At 37.2% G+C, this 22,707-nt stretch overlaps 1 protein-coding gene and 1 long non-coding RNA gene across 2 annotated transcripts in view; both read left to right on the top strand.

The window, feature by feature from the left end:
• Window positions 1-22,707, top strand: part of SPON1 (spondin 1) — a 330,516-nt gene that overhangs the window by 27,432 nt on the left and 280,377 nt on the right. The window lies entirely within an intron of this gene.
• The window catches only part of LOC308195238, a 56,900-nt gene that overhangs the window by 22,967 nt on the left and 11,226 nt on the right, over window positions 1-22,707 (top strand). The window contains exon 2 of the long non-coding RNA XR_013951368.1: window positions 772-860. This is a non-coding gene — a long non-coding RNA (uncharacterized lncRNA). The remainder of the gene's footprint in view (window positions 1-771; window positions 861-22,707) is intronic.

The raw sequence follows: 22,707 nt of genomic DNA, 5'->3' as shown, positions 1-22,707 counted from the left end.
ATAGTCTATAATTAAATAAGCATGTACTGTGGTTTCCACAGAATTGCTGCCTAATGTGGTGCATTGCAGATAAATCAGGGCTGGGAACATGCTTTGGATTTAATTCGAGAATGGTGAAGAAAACTGTCATCTCTGGGACAATAAGCTTAATGAAGAAGTTTGGAGTATAGTATATGAAGCGAGGATTGTCAAGATTAAACATGGCCTTGTGGTAAACAAATTGGTTTCAGAGAGAATTGTAAATTTCTTCAAATTTCTTTATCACTTTGTAGCACAAAATCATGGTTTTCACAATAACCATTTGTATGGTCCTCTGCTTCCACATACTATTTTGTGCCCCTCCAGATACATTCTGGACTCACAGCTGCAGTTGCAATAAAAGAATAGATTGACTTCAAACACAGCTCCATCTCAGGTAAAATAAGGCTCTTGTGTAACGTGACTAGATATTTCAATTTCTTGATACTGTTTTAATTTGACAGGTGAATGCATAGATTAAAAATAGGAAAATAATACCAAAACTGGAATATGTAGTGCACTCTAATGCTGTAGCATGGTTATCAATTAAAAACCCTTAAGAAAATCAGTTATTCTTTCTTTGGTGCCATGTTTGTGTGGTGTAAGGTCAAAAATGCAGGAGGTCACAAAGCCAAAACCAAAAACACCAAAACCAGAATAATTGCTCAATTCATAGGGTAATTCTGGTGAATTAGTTAAAAAAAAAAATAAATAAAAAAATTCCTCTTCGCCAATCTGATTTTTTTATTTCAGCTTGCGCCTGTCCTCCCTTGTTATCCCACCGTCCCACTGTGAAGAGGCTGGACTGATACTTGGAATTTTTTTCAATCTCTCTGCTACTGGTAATTATGAACATGAAGAGCACTAATTTACTTCAGAATTCTAATAAATACTTCTGAGCTTCATTTAAGAGGTACAAGAGTAGACCCATAGGCAGAGAACTATGTACAGCAGACTTCTTCAGGGCTTTGATGCTCAAAGAGGCATTGTAGGGGGGGCGGATGGGATTTTCAAGGCAGAATCTTGCAAAAGAACTCTTTAATTGTACTCGTAGTATTCTCAACTACTTAGCGCAAAGAGGAATAACTCCATTTTACCTAAGGGATGAAACAACAACAAAAAGTACATCTTGAGTAAAGGGGAAGGCGTGAATCCCAGATCTTGAATAAAAGCAACAGATGCTTACTTCCTATGGCCTTGTGACCTGCCTCCCCATGCGTTCATATGTGCGCTGCCCAAGTTATTGTTGTTGATTTTAGTACTTAGAGAATAGCTTGCCCAGATGCATTATCCACAAGAAAAAGGGTGGTTTGTTGTTTTGTTTTGCAGGTTAGTGATTATAAGTGGTTGAACAGCCTGGTATTTTTTTTTGTTGTTGTTGAAACGTATTTTCTGCTAAGGTCTTTTTTGCCCAGAATGTTACTGACTAAATTTCTGAAAGAGCCGAAGAAGATGAAATGCAGCAATTGTTGGAATGCTGCATGAAACAGTAAAGACTAATTGCTGTTTCTCTTGAAAAAAGTTAATGGGTATGTCTGTTCTTTGTATAGATTCAATGGCTTTAAAATCTTGCACTGTAAGCATTCGTAAGGAGAAGTAACTTTTAGTAAAACAATGAAGATGTTTGTTCATTGTGGGGGGAGGGAGGGCAGGGAGCTAACTCGTCTTGCCTCAGCCTGGAATTTTACCTTTTCAGTCAGATCAATTTGTTACAACATAGATTTTCGATAATGCTAAAGTGCTTTTGCAGAAATAGGGTTGTCTGCAGAGGTTTTCCTCATTGTCTTGTGATGATTTTTTTTTTTTAATATCTGAAGGGATTGAGACTTTTTTTCCCTTTTGTTCTTCTGCTTGCTTGGCTTCCCTACTGCTTCCTGTGGTTGTTTGAGGTTTTCTGAGGACAGAGGATCTCATTCAGAGTCCTCTGAGGTCAGGAAAAAAGTCCTTTCACTTAAAGATGTATTGAATCTGGCTTCAAAATCTTACTTTAAGTTGAGATGTTTTTTAAAAAAAAAAAAAAGTTATATCTGGAAGGTTAACAGTCGGTCACTGGCTTGTGAAGTCTGTAATCGAGTTTGCCAACAAACAAGGCAGGGGGGAGGTGAAGAATGTACCATAGTTCTACAAATTGCAGAGTGAGGCCTTGGAGAAAAGTAATCTCTTGAAAATAAATTATATCCAGAGTAGTTTTGGTAGCTTTAGCTGAATTTGAGCTTAAATTTGGAGAAGCGAGTGGCATAAGCCTGCTGGTTCCCTACGGGTCTTGCTTTGTCGCTCACACCAGCAGCATCCGTGTGTCACTTCAACAGGAATAAATCTGGTTTAAATGCCCAACTATCCTTAACAGTTGGTTTATTTAGCATTTACGCCACTATTTCCCCCTGCATTCAGCTGTGCAACGTTACGCTGTAGTCATGCAGCAGCTGGGAATCCACCTTGCAGCTTGCTGGGTTGAGTACAAGAGGAAGATCTAACTTTTGTCTTTAAAAAATCAGCACAGATGAAGAAAGTGTGTTGTTTTTTTTAATAGTTTCACTGTATCCTTAGTATCTGCAGGGTACTGGACTACCACCCAGCTTTTCTTCCTTCTGTTCTGTCCTGTGTTTTCCCAGTAGATAATCTTGTTGGTGTGCATTGGCACACAAACTGAGGGGGTAGGACTCGGATACAAAACCAGGGGACAGCTAATGTCACTACAGACACAGCTGTTGGGAATAGGTAGTGGTTCAGGTAGCCTTTCAGACTAGTCTTACAAACAATTACACATTCCTGCTGAAGGAGGAAAAAGGAGTCAGTTCCCGATGCTTGGCTCTGCATCACTTTGTTCCCTTTGTCTTTGGTTGTAGTCTGGTTACTTCATGTCGCTGAGAAGCTCTCTTCCAGGTCTTACATTAAGACAGTGTAAGTTTTCTGGTTGAAACATGGGTCTTCCAAAATAAGGCTAGCATACATAAAAATAATAATAAATTCTCAAGATGCTCTTGAAACAAAGACAAAAGTCATACAGGATAAAAATGTTCAGAACATCAATACTTAGTTGTGTCCTGAACTTTAAGAGAAAACAAATTAAGCTATTTCTTTTCTATTTGGTGACTTTACTCAATTTTTCCCTTAAATTTTAAACTGTTGCAGTTGGAATGGCAAAAATTTCACAATTCTCTGTGGTTTCTTTCATTTCTTCCTTTGCTATAATAACAATCCAAAACCCAACAGGAGAGTGAAAATGATCTGTTTGCCCAAGCCTCTGCCCACCTCTAAAGACAGGAAGAGGCACAGCAGCTGGGGGTGTGGGAAGAAAAGCTTGCTATGCTTTATTCTGGCAAGAAGTAGCTGGAGGATTTTATGACAGTGGAATAAATTACATTTGTCTAGGATTCCTAGGGCAAAAGTTGATTTCTGCTGTATCTAATCAGAATTTGGACACGATAACGTACCTCTAGGCTTGACTTTCCCAAACATGGACAACCCGCAAAGGCCTATTCTAGAAGAAATTTGTTTTTCTTTGTTTTCAAAATTTAAGAGCTTTCCAATTCAGTGATATGGTGTTTTGTATATTTTGATTTTCTCTTCTTGTCACGTATCTTCAAAGCTGAGCCACAGTTCAGAATGTTTCTTAATACAATGGGTTGGAAAAGCATGTCTGGCAAAACTCATTGCTGCTCCAGATTTTCTGTATAGATGTGTCTAACAACAAAAGTTGATGAAGTAAAAGAAACAAGCACGCTGGTACTAAGGAAACAAGTGCACAGGATTTGCTTTTTCCATCTTAAAAGTGGAAGACTGTAATACCAAAGTATTTATATACCGAAAAGTGGAAGACTGTAATACAGTAAAGTAAGACTGTTAAACCATAAGTGTTGATTTTGTTGGAATTCAGAAAGTCAGTCAATCTCATGAGTCTTCCCTGGGAACAAAGCTTTGGCATTTCAGTGTGGTTCTGTCTCCTTTATTATTAGTATTATTGGAAAAAACTTCCAGGGGTTTCAGTTGTTTATTCTAGAGAAAGTTTGAACTGGAAACACTTTCACAATTGCATTTTTGTTTTTAGCCACCTCTCAATGCTGTCACTTCTGCCTACTGGATACATTTGACCTTTCATAAAAATCCTGTAAGAAATGAAAGCATTTGTATAATGGTACGTTGATTCCTTGTCTTACATCTGTTCCATGTTGAATCGAGTTTGTGTAAGGAACTAGCAGGCACTTCTACAAAATATCGAAGGCCTGAGACCAGGAATTATTCAGCTAGAGCTATGAGTCCTGTAGCACAGTGAACTATGTCTTGGGTTTTGATTCTGCCAGTATCAGGAGGAGTTTCCTGAAAAGAAAAGAAAAAAAAAAAAAAAACACAAGTCGTTGATCTCGCAGTTGGACAATCTAATAATACAGTTAGAAATCCAGAAGTGAAGGCCATCATCTTCTGTTAGTTGTTCACTTAAATTTGCCTATGCCAACCTGCTTTTGAAGCTAAAGATATTTGATGGTCAGTGCAGATGTTGATATTATTTTCTTGTTTATTTTCCTTTCTGGTTTGGAGAGGGGTAGACATCTCATGCTGTTGGAAGAAACGTATTAGCTCCCAATTCTGTAAGAAGGTTTGTCAAGTGTTCTTATGCTGCTTTATTTTTATATGATGGATCAGTCACAAAGATCTATATCTGTACTCAAATACATTTGGTTTCTATTTTTTTTTGAAAAACAGTAAGTTTTATTCATGGTATCATCAGTCTAAAATTACATGACATGAAAACTAGGCAGATATTTTTACAAGACTGTAATATAAACATAACTGATATAACCATGACTGCTTTTTGCATGTTTTGGGGGGAGAGAGGGGAGTGTGTGATGGCATGCACATAGATGGTAGAGGTTGTAAGGGCATGATTTGATCAACCAGACCGCAACTGAAGTTTGAAAAGTCTCTTTAATGTAGACAGTCAAAGTAGGTTATTACTTTGAGGTACTTGTGTATAGAGCAGCTCATACAGGTATTAACTGGCAATGGATTTAAAAAAAAAAATCATAAGAATTAGAAACATTTTCAGGATTAAACCTGTTACCCTGAGGTTTTGCTAAGTACATCGTTTTCTACAAGCTGAAGCGTTTGGCTAGGAATATTCTCTTAAAGGATCAAGCATGTAGCACAATTGCAGACACTGGTGTAATTTCAGGACAATATTTTTCGTGTTATATAAGATCAAATATCTAACTGCTGAATTAATAAGAAGTTTGTTGGAGAAGAATAATTTAAAAAAAAAAAACAAAACTCCATAAAAATCACAAATTGACTAGGCAGCATATAATTTTGAGGCAAATTTTAACCTTGTTTTTATTGTCAAAATGTTAGGTATTCATAAACTTTTTCAGAAAGCTACAGTCATCAGTTCTGATTAGATTTTTTTTTTCCTGAGAAGATGCTTTGCAAGCATTGTTCTTTAACTTATTCCAGTACAGCCAAATCTAAGTTTGTACAGCAGATGCACTGTTGGAACTAGGCACAAACTCTGAAGTTGTGTATAATTTTTAACATTGTGAAACAAACGTGGCAGAGCATGATCACTCTTTGTTCGTCTCATATGACTGAACCAGTGCTAAGAAGCTTTCCCCTTCCCTCTATTTTTTGATGAAGAACAATGCAAAATTTGTTTTTTATATGGCTCACAATAAGCTAAACAGGGTGACACAAAGTACAAATTTCTTCTGGAAAGCAAATCATAAGCAATATGCATTGCATAGATGTCAGTTGCTGGCTCCATGTTCTCTCTTGTTTTTCTTATACCTATAATTTATTACTATAGTTTGTGGAAATTGCTGACATAGATCTATATAATATATAATCCCGAGTTCTTCCCTAATAGTTCTGTCATCTGCAAACCCCAGCGCCAAGTGGGGATACTTAGTTCTAGAATTTCGGTTCAAAATTTTGAGCAAATAACTTTATTCAGACAAACTTCTGTTTGAAGTGCACTGTTCTTAAAAATTTGTGTACAACAGCTGTAGCTTAGCCCACATGTACATTTTTTCCGACAGGATATGAAGCTGCTAGTAGTTCAGCTTTGGTGCATTTTCAGCTAGGAGATGTAATTCAGAAGCAGAGCACTTGGCTTCCTATGAGTACTTAAGTTTTTATGGTATTTTTCTGAGCATTAGTTAAAACTTCAGGATGCTGAGGTTGCAGTATATATGTCGGTGTTCTCTTTCAGTTTCCTAAAGGATTTTTCTTTTTCACACCTTGGCTTTTAATTTAGTGCATTTTTTCGTGTTTGCTAATAAACAGCTGCTGTATTTCACACCAAAGTTAATTTCCTCTCAGCGGGGAACAAAAAGATTGATAGGAGAAAAAGTTTGGCACTGTATGATTCGATTGTAAAGTATTATAAGGATGGCAAAGTCTATTATGGCCAGAAATTGCACAACAGTAAAAACTTTTCTCAGACTGAGAAGGTATGGATTGTTATCCTAGTAAAGTAATTGTTTTCTTGAGGTTTATGCATGAGCCAAGAGCAGCTTGATCAGGCATTTATGTTGTGGCAACACTGTCTTGAGAGCCTTAAGAGGTGAAGCATCTGAAGGACTCCAATCCCCTGGCTAGTGCTAGGATCTAGCAGCTGAGAAATGTGGACATGGGCCAGTGAAACACAGGAGCACCTCTTTCCTTGCTTGTTCTGGTTTCTAGACAAGCCAGGAGCATTGTCTGCCTTCGTATGAAACCTACTTTTCTGAAAAAAAAAAAAAAAAAAAAAAAATCCACTGAGGAAGAACTTTCTTTTGATCCTAAGTGCCCAAAGCCCACACCAGTCTTTAGGAAAATCACAAAGTTTTATCTTGCAGTCTTAATAAATATTTGTCCTTTTAGGAAAGAATTTTACTCTGTGTTTGAGGAGGGAATAAACTCTGTGTACAAAAAGCAAAGCTCTTATTTGGAAAGCACTCTAACTCTGGAGTTTCAGTTCAGAAAAGTTTACTTCAGTGTTTCCATGGAAGTGATTGTATTCATCTAAGAATTTCACACTAACAGTGTCAGGCTTACTGAAACTGGAGATGGTGACGCCCTCTAGAACTCTTCCTCTCACTGGGCACAACCCTGCCAGATGCTCAGCAACACTTGAAAGAATCTGGGCTGCTACTGACCTTGTTCAGAGTCAGAGATGCACACAGTATGTTACAGGGCAGGATCCAGTCACCAAATTTGTGAATCCAGCCCATCTTGCTGTACTAAAATGCATACTAATGAAGCCTCAACAAAGAGGGGTGTGAATTGCTCTTCTGAAAGGAGTTTTATCTGTTTTTCTTAGGAAACTCATCTGTCTGCTTTGATAATTATTGCTACTGTCAAAATAAAATCTTTAGGATCCTTTTCTATCAAGAATCACTGATGTTTAAAAATACACAGCTTTTAATTTTTGGCTGTAAAGCTTCTCTAACGTACTGTAGGCAGGTAAATATTCATAATATATTCCGTGGTTGTCAGCAGTGGCGTCTTTATAGGTCATCTGAAATGAGAAGGTGTTATGCTGCATGCAGATTTCTGACCAAGCTGTTAGGGAAAAAACTAAAACATTGTTTTCGGAAGCATAGCCTGCAGCCATGACATAGGAGCTGAAAACTAGGAAGCCTGAATTTAGCTCCCACTCCTAGTGATTCCAGCTTGGCCTTTTCAAGTCACTTACCTCATCTTTGTTAAAGACGGCTGTTTGCCTAATTCACGTTAATGTTGTATGGTTTCATCTGTTCAGCAGTTTGGTTTTGTTTTGTTTTTTCCAAATTAGGAAAAGAATGAACCCTCCTTTCTGTTTCTGAAAACGTATCTTTGAATTTCATTAGGCATTTTGAACCTGAAGCGTGCTGAAGTTGCTTGTTGCTGTTGTATGTTGCTTGTTGCTAATGAACATGTGTCTCAAGCTTGTTAGTGCTGATCAGAAAAGCTCCAGGCCAGTAATAATACATCTAGTTTTTTTTAGTAGACTCCTTATGTGTTTGCACAGCACGTGTACTTTTGAAGTATAACAGCAACATGCTATCGTTTCACATTATATGCAACAGCATAGTAAATTTAATCAAAACAGCAAAATGTCAATAGAACAAGTTTTAAGGTATTCATGCATTTCAAGCATGAAGAATTTTCAACAGCGGTAGTCTCTCTCTCAAAGATTTATTCTCCCTGTAGACTTTTTCATGGCTCATAAAGAGTGATGGATGAACTTAATTTTTAGTTTAATCTCTTCCTTTTCACCTCAGTAACTTCTTTGATACTAGCAAAAAAAAAATTAGTAAGAATATGGAACTATTCACCAGTCATTAGTAATTGCGCGTATGTTACAGACGGTGCATAGATGACAATAGGTTACTTGACTCTTTGGTGAGTGGAAAGAAAGCCTTCCTTTCAAGATATCTATATATACGCTATTTTTTTTTTTAAAGCAGCATTTTAATATTTACTGCATACAATGTCTTACTATAACTTTCTAATTTTTCAAAAATACCTTTTTCAAGGATAATTCTAAACTTTTTTTCTAGCTTTTTAAATTGGTTTACTGCTCCAGTATCTTGCTAAAACATACTAATGTTTCTTCGCTGACTTCAGTGAGTTTGTGTGCATAAGGACAGTAGAACTCAGCCTTACTGTATTGAGCGATATCTGATTCCACGCTCCATAGGCTGAATGCTGCTGGGTACCACTGGGTTTCTAGACAATTCCTTCTTCCAGGAGCATGAAGGGAATGTTAAAGGCTCCACGCTACAGTTTGTGATTAAAATATGCTTCAGAAATAATTGCATGGTTCTACAGATAAAGAATAAAAACCAAACAAAACACTAATAAAAAAATGAAACATTCCAGAGAACTAAATAAGGTGTGGAGATTTTTGATTTTTATTCCAGCTTTGAGCTCGCTTGGCACATAGCTCTTTCATTGTGTTACTATACTTAAGCTTTTGGAATCATAAAAGACTTTGTATTCTCACTCAAGTCATATTTTTATATAGCCCAGCAGACAAAGCTGGGCATAAGCTCAGGGCTGTGCTAGATGTCCTATTCAGCATTTTCCATCCTGCCTCGATGGGTGCTTTATATTGGCTCAAGAACTAAAATCAGCCATCGTGCTCCTTTAATGCATTTAAAAATGTTTTTGACATCAAGGCTTGCATCAGTGCAGTTCACTGTATTTAGAACTTTCCAGTTCTTCCTTTTGAAGAATCAGCAACTTTAATTAGCTTTCTTAGTAGAGAAAAAACAGTGTTGAAAAAGACAGGACAGATAAATACAGATGAGAGTTTTTATTCTTTTGAAGAGCCACATTGAAAAACTGCCCCTTAAAAAGGCAACCTGAATAAAACAAAGCAGGAACCTACTTCCAGGCCAAGACAGGGAAGCTGCAGACTCTGCTTTAATTCTGGAACAGGTACACTGCTTCCTGCAGACTCTGCCTGAGGAGAACCTGGTCAAGTCACCTTCTGGAGCTTGCCAAAAATGGAGTACTTCTTTCCTACGGCCTGTGAACTCACATGTGTCATTACAGTTCACACTATTCTCCAGCTTATGCCCCTAAATTCTTATCTTTAGGATGGCTTTCTGGCAAAGCTTAAAAAAAAAATAATCCTTGATGTTTGGAAAGGAGAAACATGTATGTCTGGAATTGTTTCATTTAGACTGGGAGATGTTACCATATGATTTCTCTGAGCAGGAGTATCCATTCATTGGACAAGGTTCCTGCTGTGTGAAGGGCAGGAGGATTTTTTTTTTCTAAAAAAGGCTAAAAGTCCCAAGGTCAAAATATTTCTTAAAAGAATATTTTCTTCTTTCTTGTCCTTGTGTTTTTGGCGTGCTTTTATTATTTTTTTCTTCAACGCTTTTCCATGAAGGGAGAATCTGCCATGTGTGCTAAAGCCTTGGTCAAAAGGCTCCATTAAAAATTGCATGCAGTTTGCTTTTCTCTCTGTGTTCTTGTTTTAGCTCCTCTCCTAGCTTAGGTTGCTGGAACCTTGCTACTAAAACACATACAGATAAATTATATTTGTCTGGGATCCACTGCGCAGCTGCCACGTGGGTCATCACATCACGCTTGAGTAGCACACTCCCTTCTCTTTGTGATGTTGAGATGCCTGATTAAAGACTGAATTGGGCTCCAGTCTGTGAATCTCAAAACACCAGCGGCTTAAGCAAGCGTTTTCTTCTTCTGTCCACACAAAGAAGGCAGGTATCCCTGGAAAGGAGCAAGTAATGAGTGAATGAGAAGACTGAGTTGATTCAGTTTGCCTATAATCCAAAAAAATAACTCACAAAAAAAACAAACAGCTGAAGTCTTCTAATCTTTCTACTAATTTCATAGGTGCTTGAACTGTGGCAAGAAGTAATTACATAATACTATGAAATGTGCTAGATTGTTAACCAGTTTGAAATACTGAAAGAATATATGCTCTTACATGATTATAGCAGAAGTCGAATGCTCTGTCTCACTGGATGACTTACTGGAAGGAATGACAGTGAATTACATTCAGCGGAGCTTCAGTTAAATTGCATGGATATCAGCAGGTGTTTTTTGTGTAATCTGAAACAATTGGAATTTCTAGTCCTACTTTAAAGGTTTATAAGGAGTTTGCGAGTTAAGAAAAACTCTTGGTATTAAGCCAAGTTTTGGGGTCCATATCTGAACTCAAACTGAGTATTATTTATCCTTTTCCAAGGCAAAGGTGCTTCTGTGCAAAAAGTAGATAAAAACTATGCTACCTCATCTTGTGCCCTGAGGGTTACACAAGGAGCTACAGACAGAACTTATCAGTCATGGCTGTGCCAAGCTATCATAGTATTTAACAGAGATAACTGGAAGAACCCATGCAGCCACTAGGTTTAAAATAAGAAAAGAATAAAAAAATAATAATTTAATTCTCACTTTCACCCTCTGTTCTTTTGGTGTCCTATTTCCATTTCGCCTCACTTGTTCTAAACCATACAAGCAGAAGAGCATCCGTTTGGACAAACGTGTAGAATCTTCTCCAATCTGTCATCAAGGAAAATGTTGGGTGACATTCGTTTCGCTGTGTTACGTAATTTGTTCTGCTGAAACCAGATGACTAAATTGCAGTGCAGTGCCTCTGGCTGTCAGAACACACACTGACTCTAGCAGTATCCGATTTGCCTCAGAGTGCACTTCAGAAGTCTCTCCAATTATGTATCATTCAGGAATCAGCTGTTTTGCTTGTTTGGAGCCCTTATTTAGCTGAGTCACATGAAAAGCTTCTAATAATGTATATTCCTAGACATGACTATGAACAGCTGCAGATTCTGAAAATACAAATTACTCTATTTTCTAATTATTATAATTATTATTATTCTAACTATTGAACTACTTAACTATTGAACTGTTGTGTAATTCTGTTAAATTCTACCTATTGAATTATTCAAACTATTCTAAATAAAGCTCTTTGATTTTATTAAAATAACTGGAATATGTGAAATTGGAGGTCTTTCCTAGGTACAATACAATCTTATTTTCATTAATGTTTTATATCAATTTTGAGTTATAATCTAATAAATTGGAGAAGTGTCTTGAAACTAAGACGAAATTCTGAAAGATTGCAGCAAAATGCTATACTTAAACCAAAAAGATGATGGTAATTGGCTAAGCAACAATTTAGAAATTACACTGGACCCCAACAAGAATAGATTGCCCTAGATAACTCAAAAATACAAGCTCAGGACATGGTATAATTGCATTCTATAATAGCATTCTGGTATACAATCACAGAAGTTCCACAATAACAGAAGTCCCAGAAGGGAAGTGTTTTCTTCTCTTATTCTCCATACTCATGAGGCCCTATCTGCACAATCGTTTCTGCTTCTGAACACCTTGCTATGAGAAAGATGTAAAAATATAAATTGAGTTTAGAGAAGTGTAATAGCAATTATGAGAACTTCAGGAGACATGACCTTTCAAGAAAGGTTGAAAGAAAGTAATATATTTGGTATGAAAAACAACGAAGACATGGAGACAACTGCTTTTTAAGTCAAACAAAGGCAGACTGAAGAAAAAAATATCTAAATAAGTTATGAAAAAATTCTAAGGATACTTGGGGGGTAACATACAGTGGAACCCTCTTCGTGGATTATTTTTTTTTTTAGGATATGTTATACAAATGGTGGGTTGAGATGGTCTAAATATAAAAGTCTTGCAGCAAGGAAAACTTGGACAGAGGTGGATGTGAACCAGGTGTTACTGGATGCTGAAGTATGCGCACTGGATCCATTGTCCCATTCCAGATCGTGTCAAGATATAGCTTTTTTGCATGTAAGAGGATGTGGTATGACACAAGCCTGCCATCTGAGCTTGGAAGGAGCTGGGAAGAAGCTGGAGGATTATGATAGGTGTCTTTGTATATGGTAGGAGTCTTGGCATGTGTGAGGTGAGAGCAGGAGCTGGGTTGTGTTATTCCTTTTTCGTTCTTACTCTGTTAAGGATGAATTTCTATCTGAGTATTGCCCGAAGCCAATGTTTTGTGCCCCATAACAGACACGATATACAGAAATTAGAATAGTCTGTTTGAACCTCACTGAAGTGCAGGCCTTGTTGTTCTACCCATGTGGACTGTACTCTGCCAGGCAAGGTGGTTGTACACATCCTCTTGCATCAGCTTTGTTTTTTGATTTACCCTGCAATACTAGTCCTCTGTCAAAGAAGGCAGCAGGAACATTTACCTATCACTTTATCTTTCCGTGATTATATGTATTTGACTTAGGTATATTAACAAGAAAAAGACTCAACCTATAATGAAAATGATCACAAGATGACTTAGCTGACTTTCAGATCTGTATCTAACATCCTTGAAATACTGCCACTGCATCTTGTTAATCTCATGGTCCAATATAATGTAAGAAAGGGTAACACTTAGTTGTCCTTGAACACTGTGGTCAACAAGGAGCTGTTCTGCTTGCAATTCCCAGAGTAGATAAACTGCAGAAGCAGAAAAGTTCCATTATTTGCAAAAAATCTTACTTTAGCTCAAGAGATACTGCTTATTTTGTCAGATGTGTGAATCAAAGAGCCAGCATAAGCTTTTTGAATGTGTGTGGATCTAAGAGCTTTATCATCATCACGGGTTTATGCGGAATGCAGACTGGAGGGAAGTATTTCTCTCAGAGCCCTCTGCTGTAGTATTTTGGCTTAGCCCTATACTGGCCACTAGTAGCATGTTTGTTACTGTTTTCCTTGCTTCGCTTTTTCTGTTTCATTTTATTACAAGTTGAACTTCTGGTCAGGTAATGAGCTGGAATTAACTTTTGATCCTTACCTCTTAAAACACATGGATAATGTTCTGAAGAATGCAAATTCATGAACTCTAATTAGCAATAAGACTCCAAAACTTGAAAAGGCAAGGGAAAGTCTCATTCAGAAAACTGATTATTGTACCTGAGAAAGGGAAATAGAACAGAAAGAATTAAAACTAAATCAGTGGTGTCTTAGGAAGCAGGACGTTTTCCGAGCCCTTAGTGTTTGATAATTACACTGATGCTATGATGTTGCTATTAGGAGGAGTCACTTGGAAAGCTGATATAAGAGAACTAATAGAGGGTAAAGTAGAAGAAACCCTTTGGTAATTGCTTTGTATGGATTTATGTAACAAATCTCACTTCAGATGAAGTAATTGATTTTCAGCTCATAGTTTTCAACTACACCAGTAGGTAAGGATTTTTCTTCCAGCTTTGTTAAAACCCTGTGTCTGCCAAATTAGCAATTACAGTGCTGTTTAGCTGACGATATTGTGTGTTTAGAGTGACATTCTTTTTATGAGGTCCTGTGGATAAGGTATGTATTTTATAATATAACAGGCTGTCACTGGTGATTGGCCCTTTTCATTTGTCTCAATTCATCCTTTGTACTTGGTGCTGAAGTAGATAGCTTGAGGAAGTAAAAGCAGATTATATTTACATATATATCTTCTGTTAATTCTAAACTGAATAAAAACCGCCCTTTATTCTTAAATGAGGTGGCATACAGAAACAACTATATTGGTTGGTAATGTCACCAACGGTCCTAACACACTAAAGGGGAAAAATCCATTGCTAAATCTATGCTGTTCATGAAGGCACAAAGCAACTAGAACATTTTAAATGAAGTGGGCTAGGTAGCACTCACGAAATGCCATGCACTGACAGAACTGTATACCTGGTAACCGTTACTTGATGGACAACAGCTAATGTTGGGGTATATTATCCCAAATATTCTTTGTGTTCAGCTGGTGTATTTGAAAAAATGCTAGGCAATCTGACAAATGAACACCTAACTTAGTATCACTGCAGGAGCAGTCCTGGCTTTGTGGTATGAAAATAATAAATTATTATGTACTTTAATAGGTGTTCAGCTATAAATGGAAAAAAGTCATTATTCAAGTTAGTACATAAGTGGTAGATACTTTCTTCCATACGTTCCAGGTGCAACCACACTGACTCTTTTCTCAAGTTAGTCTTGAGCTGGTATTACTGTATTTTGGAGGGCAAATGAAAGTTTGAAACTATAGGCAACAGTAGTGAAGAAAATATATTTCTGCTTACAGGCACTTTAAACTAATTAATTTTCTCTTTATTATGTTGACTTCTGATCTGCATGTGATCCGAACAGCACTGATATGTGTGATGGTATGCCTGGCATATATGTGCTAACTACAGGTGTTCTTAAGGTACACATCTTAATGTATTTTGAGCTAAGCAGTCTTTGTTTGTATTTTACCAATAATATGTACACATCGGTTTAGCTAACTAGTGTAGCAAGTTAGACTTTGAGTAAGTGCAAAATAAAACAGCAAGCAAGAAATTGACTATGTAGTTTTGGATTATTTGGTTCAAGCTCTTTAGCTTTTACAGATTCATGGATGTCAGTACAGATTTACAGTCTGAAAAAGATGATGACAAGGTCCAGAAATCTGATGTTCCATTGAAGCTTTGTTATCTTAAGGGGATTAGCTGTGACTTCTGATTTGAACTAATGGAATAAGCTATATGAAATATACAGAAATTCTGCCTATACTTCTGGATTATTTTATGAAGTAAAGTGCTTCTGGTACAAAAGATACCTGAACTGGATAATGTACATTGTCAACACTGGATATGTGAGATGTGCACATATATGTGCACAAATATATATATATATATATATATAAATATAGCATTTGTACAGAATCTGATACACACTACCCTGATAATGTGATAGCGTCTATTAGTAATGATAAAGATAACTATGGTATTGTTGTGTCTGTCTCTAAGACAGTGCTTAATTTTGAAATACTTCTGTACAGGAATTTACTTCTTATTTAGTGGACTGTGTTCTGCCTTCCATAACGTGGTTCCCATGTCTTTCCAAAATACTGAAATACCTTTGTTATTAATAAAATCAGGAAAGAAGGCTGTGTCATAACACTAAATCCCATGATAGCAGATGCTATCATTTGTTAGTTAATGATTTCCTATTGATTTCTGAGGGTGACAGTTTTTTTTAAAAAGACTGTTCCTAATCTCATTTCTGTCTGTCATCCTTTGTGATTTGTGTTGACAGTTCCTTTTAAAGAATAAAACAGATTCTTTTTGAAATCTGTTCTTTATACTGAATTCCTCTGCCAGAGAGAGGCCTGCCACTCTCCCACTGAGGTAGTTGTTGACATTTACCAAAGCACAACGATGTTTAATTTAATATTTTTGTGCTTGAATGTCGTATTTCCAAGACAATGGTTTGTCATTTCTCTCTCTCCTGATTTAACTAATGACAGTAAACTTCAGAAATTCATTTCATTCTTTAGCATTTGCGCTTAATTAGTGTTATGTTGTTTTAGTGCCTGAATTTTAGACCTTTATTAGTAAAGGATTATACTGTTAGCACACCTACTCTCACTAATTTCACCATTTGTATGCATATGCACACGTGTTTGTATAGATGTATGTTCACATCTGAATGCATGTCAGTATGTGTATAAAAACACATTGAGGCTTAAAGCTTGTACTTTTTTATTTATAGCTCAAGAAGTTATTGGAAATAAGGTAGCCCAAGTCTCAATAAAGACAAAAATAATTTTCTAAGTTCTTCCCCCTTTTGAATTTATCTTTAATGGGAAGTTGATTCAAGTGAAAGGCTGACATTAGCTTCTAAAATCTGTAGCTGTTCAGTAGCGCCCACATGAGGAACAGTCTCCGCTCAAGAAAGCAAGTGCAGGAGATACGCAGCCTTGCAATGTTGCTATGGGAAGGCTTTTCAAAACAAGGTTGGCCATGTTACAGCCTCCCCCGTTTGTCCAGGCATGTTTTTGTCAAGTGTCACCTTGTGTGTGTTAAAGCCCTGAAAAAGGAGTGGGTGCGCTTCTCTGAGAAAACCGGGTGCGGGACAGATCTGGCCAGTGTTGGAGAACTACTAATAACGGAGGAGGAGGGTATGGAAATGGCAGGATTAGAATATAGAAGTATGTAACTCTCCTCTTCTGCAAAGGGATTGGGATTATAAGTAATTTTCACTCCTTTCTGTGGGTGATCCCAGCTCTGGAGTGGTGGAGTTCAGAGCTGGAGAACGATGTTCCCAAACAGGGAGTTTAGTTCAGGATGGATAGCAATGTGCTTGACAGGTTTAGTTTGCAAAGTTCAAATAGAAAGGGAAGGGAATGGGCACTCATGGAGGAAGAATGGAAAGCAGAAGAAAAAAAAAGAAAACAAACCACTTTTAAAGGTTCTCAAACTTGCAGGAAAGTAGATGGAGATGCCCAGAGACTTTCATCACTTCTTCCTGTCTTTCATTCTCATTTGTTCATCCAGTAGGGAACGTGCAGGAACGTTAGGAATGAATCTACAAATTAGCTGAATAATTACTATCAGCTGGTAGGAAAAAAGGATATGAACAACTAATGGAAATGCAAGATGTACTGAAAAAAAAGTGTAAGTTGAAAAAAATAACATCGCATATTTAGTAGGTGAAATAAGGAAGGAGCTGGCATTAAGCTTCTAAAAACTCAAATATTTGTGTTAATTCAGTCAATATTTAATATTAATATTTGCATACAATTTAGCAATCAAAACTTGAACCAGTAGTTCCAAAAAAGAAAAAAAAAAAAAAAAAGACCACCAGGTAGAAAGTCTTGTCTTTGTATAAGCCTGTGGGGCTACTTTGTAAGAAATAGCTGTCTGATTGTCTGAAAAAGGGGAAAAAAAACCAAACTGTTTAGTAATGTACGGTTGCGCTCCTTGATTAGATTTTATAATTAAAAATGCAATACATCAAGATCCCCCACCCACAGGAAACTTTTTAAGCTTTTTACTTTGGTTTACAGGAATTAACTTTTTACCTTGACAGATCAAATTGTTCTGGGTGCTTCTGGGAGGGAAAGATGATTTAAGATTTTTAGAGCGAGCGCAGTAGGGAACCACATTCTGACTCAATGAACCACCACAAGTTAATCAGTACTTTTCACTCTGTATTGTTTTCTCTTGCCTTTGCAAATCTCATGCTGTTCTTGAAATGCTAGGGGACTGAAAGAACCAATTGGCTGTCAGTACTTGGGAAAAAAAGATGGTATTTCACAGTGAGAGAAATGTATATATCCTTCATCTAAAACTTTTTATATTCTTTTAAAACTTTAAAATTTTTTTTAGCTGTTCAAATCACCAGGAAAGAAAAATGCTCCATGTGGAGACAAATGTCTTTCTGTTCCCAGCAGCGAAAATTAAGAACAAATTTGCTCATAAAATGATAAAACAACAGCAACAAAAAATTGCCACGAGCAAAAAGTGCTATTAATTTTGACTAATTTCTAGCACAAAGTCGAAATAAAACATTCTTAGTGCTCAAGAATCGCTTAAGACATGAGATTTTTCTCCTCATTTCAAAGGTGTTTGCTTCTAATTCCAAAGCAGATGGCTCAGAAACTGCAGTAAGAACAATGGCAGCTCTGGATATGTATTCAGGATACATCCAGCTGTTTGGAAGTGTTTAGTGTTAAGTTTGGGCTCATTCTTTTCTCTGTTCCTCCTGCTTTCCACACTAATAAAAGTTTTTCCATCAGTATATTTTACCAGGTTCACATTGACACAAAAGACAGACAATACTTAGAGTATTTTTGTACGTACCTACAATAAAAGGGTGGGTGCATGTGTGGGGGGATTTGCAGAGAAACCTGTTTCTTGTGGCATCTAGACATGTTTTGTAAGGTTGGTAAGAGCTGTGAAGTAACTGATCACATATCCCACCTAAATCCTAACTCCAAACTATATTCAAGTAAATTATGATCTGAATTATTATCTGAATCTATTATTATCTGAAGAATCTAAAATCCTTTAAGGTTGGCGGTGGGGAGAATTAACTTCAGATATATCCATATATTTCATGGAAAGATATGGAAATACAAGTACAAAAAATACACCTCATTAACCATTTTCATTGTATTTCAGTAAGAGCTGTGTGCAAAGACATACAGTAAGACTGGAGCTACGGTGTTATTTTTGGGAGACTGGACAAACAAGTATAAAAGAGTTTTCATGTAATTTAGCATGTTTACCTGCAGTCCTCAGTTGTGTGCTATTGCCAGAATGGTTGGCATAGTTTTTCACCCACACCCAACCCCACAGCACTGATGTTTGGATGGGCTACAGACACTGATGTTTGGATGGGCTAAAGACAGTCTTTGTGCAGAGAGTGGGTCGTTATCTCCCCAAGGTAAGAGTACAAGCAGCTTAATTGCTGAAACCCAACTGAGGCAAGAATAAATAAATCAAAACAGTCAAACAAATGCACGATTCCAAACCATGTGCCAAGGGAACTCTCTACTGGTGTTAGGTCTCATGGCTTATACAAGTGAAATCAGGTACACTTGAGTCTTGACTAGTCAAAGATGATGATGCAGTTGCTACCTGAAATTCAGGAGGTAGTGATTGCTAAGGCATATGTTTAACATCAAGCAAAATTTTGAAGGGCTTGAGTTGTTTAGCACCTCATTCAGAAGAGATGTGGTGAGGTTACATTAACAATCTGTATGTTAACATATAATGTATTTTCTTTGCTCATTTCCTAGCTCAACAGAGACACGTTTCAGCAGACTTTACATTTAACATCCTAAAGGAATAAAGTGGGCTTGGGGAGGGGGTGGAATCTGACTTTTTTTTTTATTTTGCTTTTGATCACTTTGATTTTTTTATTTTGCTTTTTGATCACTTTGATTTGGAAATTCACCTGGTAATGCATACTGAGGACTTCTTCCATTTATAACTGTTACCAATTGTTGTTTGTCTCATGTTTGTTTGTTTGTGAAAGGAACATTAATGCACAATATATAGAAAGATTAGGAAATCAGAAATCTGGTGCCCAAAGTCTGATTTGGATGCAATAGGATCAGGCCGTGAATGATCTCTAAGGTCTCAGACTGGGGTCAGTATCTCAGGCTTCTTGGTGGCAGTGAGGTGCACTTGTCTGTTTTGGCAGCGGTCTGTTGCAAATACGCAACCTGGAGCAGCTGCTGATGGGAATGAGGGAGTGACCCCACCGCCTGTTTTGCTGCAGATGCGCTCCCAGTGATCTGACTGCGGCTGCAGAACCAATTAGAAGAGACATCAGTGCCACAGCCCAGCAACAGCTTGGGGCCGGCACTCGAGTTCACGTTCCTAGCGATGCATCCGCCACTACCATCTCAGAGCTGCTTTTATACTGCTAATGTGGTAGGAACGATGCTAAGAGTTGTGATGGCTGTTGCTGGATAGTAGAAAATATACAATGTTGTGAGTGGGTGGAAACAATACAAGAAAAAGGAAAAAAATAAAACACAACAAAACAGAACCTAGGCCATTTATATCCATATACTTGTATATTTTTTCTCCTTTGAAAATCTGCACTACTTGATGTCACACCTCTTTCTGTATTTTTCCTGAGATAACAATTTGAACCTCCAAAGGCTTGTCCTTGGCGTAGCACCATACTGACCATTGACAGGAAGTTCTCTGGGAAAAGAACTTTTTTGAAATGCAGGGATTTTAATCTGCAACTACCTTGTATGAAATACAGAAGATAATTATTCATTTGTGTGGTTTATGTCAAGGAATACAGACCACACAGATGTGTTCTGTTCCTGAAGAGCTTGAAGTGCACTGACTTTGTAATGCTGATGAAAATCAGGGACATGCATAGTTTTAGCTGCTGTTCAGCAAACATATTTTACAGGTTATTATATAAAAGCAGAAGGCTGCAGAAATTAAAATGTGGGCGTCTCAGCTGCATTCAAAATAGACTCTAGATTTTTTTCTGTCATTAAAATGCCCCAAATACCAGAGATCTTTTGTCTATCTAGATATCTGCTTGTTGATATCAAACCACACATTCATGTTCCTGTTGATTTAAAACAACTGTAAAAAAAAATACTTTTTGTAACCTCCTTCACAAGTCAGGTTATTATGGGATATTTGGGTATGCTGGTGAGGGAAAACTGCCAACGCCTCTACTTCTCCTTGCACTGTGTTTGCAAAAGAGGACAACTTCAACCACTTTAAAAAAAAAAAAAAAGGCAAAAAAAAATAAAAAAGTGTTACTTGCATTTTCTTTCCCAGAAAATGCAGTTAGCCATCTCCTAGAAACAAAGCGTATTTAGAGTGTATAATCACTTTACTGAGCAGTCAAAACTTTTCTTTAGGAAATCAGGTTTAACGTGTGTTCATTTAGCTCTTTGCATCTAAAATGCACAGTTTGTCAGTATTGCAATTTCAGTCACAGTTTAGCTATTGCCAATCGCTAATCCAGGATGAACATCCTAGAGTCCATACCTGATCTGAGCTATGGGGGCCAGAATGCCGATGAGTGGAGGGAAGGTTTGTACATCTTAAATTTTCGCTTGTAAATATAAACAGGGTGCGCGAAGCCCAGCTTCTCAGTTGGTATTTCACACTTCTAGGCCATGCTTTTTCTGAGATTCACGTCTGTTTCTCTGAAAATAGTACGCTCTAGTAATGTTTCTGTAGATAGAAGCTGTCCCTTCCTATCAGCAGCAAGCTGTTACTGCTTTGTCATTCGTTCCTATGACAAGATAGGCTGGGTTTAGGTAGCTGCAGAGTTGTAAGAAGACAGGCTGCTGCCACAAATAGTTTCCTCCTTTGAGTAGTACAAAACTTGAAATCAAAAGTAAAAAGCAATGGAATAACAATTGTATAACTAAGTGGATAGGCAGGTGGGAAGGAAGCAGCTTTCCTTGTCCTTTTTGGACTAAGGTAAGGAGCTTCCTACTGGAGGGAAATTTCTCCTGGGGTGAAACCCCCCAGAACTGTTACTTTTCCCTTCTATTTTCTTGGCTTCCAGGGCTCTTTTGTTTTGTATTGGCAAGACATTTTCCATGTTATTGAAGAGCTGATAAGGAAGAAAGAGCTTGGATGCATTACAGTGGGCAAGACTTTTTTATTCCATCTATTTGAGGTTTTGCATTACTTGAAGTGTTTGACAGACAGGAATGACACGTAGTGACAAAGATGCAGTTGCCATCCTGAGCAGGACGCTCACCAAGTGCTTCCTTCCTGCTGCAATTCTTCTTTATGAAGACAGGGTCCATGTTCTACTTATAAATACTATTATTGATTTATTTTTGTTCATTCTGTCGAGCCCCCAGAAGATCAGTGAAACAAACCATTTTTACTCCCCTGGTTTCATGTTTTTTGAATACTATCTGTTTTCAAACTGTCATCCTTACAAGAAGAAAATGTATTGAATCAAATTTTTCTCACAAAAAAATCCCTTACATTTCCATTTCTAGAGTTTAAATAAATGATGCTACAGCTTTTAGGCCTGTACATGTCTGCAAGCTATAATGTCAGGAGAATTGCAAATGCCAGAAATGATTTTTGATGCTCTTTCTGCATAAGCTTTTAAATCACAGTACTGCTTAAATACGGTCCTTGAAGTTTTAGTTGGATTAAAGCCAAACTGATTCCTAAGACAATTTGATTTGTAGTCCACTTGAAAACAAGGTCTAGACAGATGACAGCTAGGCAGAGCTTTTCCAGTGCTGTTATAAGGGACAAGGTTTTTATTGATAACTTGGTAGCAGCAGTACATGTAATGGCGCAATCGTTAGGAATGGAACCACTGTAAGTAATTGCTCTGCGAAGTCATGCTCCTTATAAGTTGAAATGTAATGTCATTTAAGTATGTGGTCGGGATGGGGAGGAGGATTGTGTTTTGATTTTAATAGAAACCTTCTCTAGATGAAAGTTTCCTCTTGCCTGTGATGGCTTGCTGGACTTTATTAGGAACTGATCTGGCAGGAATCAACTTTGCACTGAAATAATCAACCATTATCAAATGTGATTAATAAAAAGTGGGAATGTTCTTGAAGAAATCACAGCTGAGTAGCAAGAAAAACACAACCCCCTGAGAACTTAATAGCAAAGCATGTTCATTAGCTATTGTTACAAGCTTTTGAAAAAGTTTGAGAATAAACAGCAATAAGAAGTAAAATAAGAAGGATGAAGGAATGGGTAGTCCTTTTTTCTCTAAGTTGTTGGCGTATATATCAATATTTCTCAGTCCATATATTCTGAATAAACAATATTCATGAAAACAGTAAATTGATTCCATGCATCTTTCCAAAGATAATTTTTTTAAGTGAAATCAGTCACACAAATTGAGCTGAGTGAAGAAATAAAGTGCATCTATGTATCTGGTTTTGTCAGTGACATAATCAGGAATAAGCTGAAATGA

Source organism: Anser brachyrhynchus (genome assembly GCF_964034855.1).
Source record: "Anser brachyrhynchus genome assembly, chromosome: 5".
NCBI classification, from domain to species: domain Eukaryota; kingdom Metazoa; phylum Chordata; class Aves; order Anseriformes; family Anatidae; genus Anser; species Anser brachyrhynchus.
This window is presented reverse-complemented; position numbering and strand designations above follow the sequence as displayed.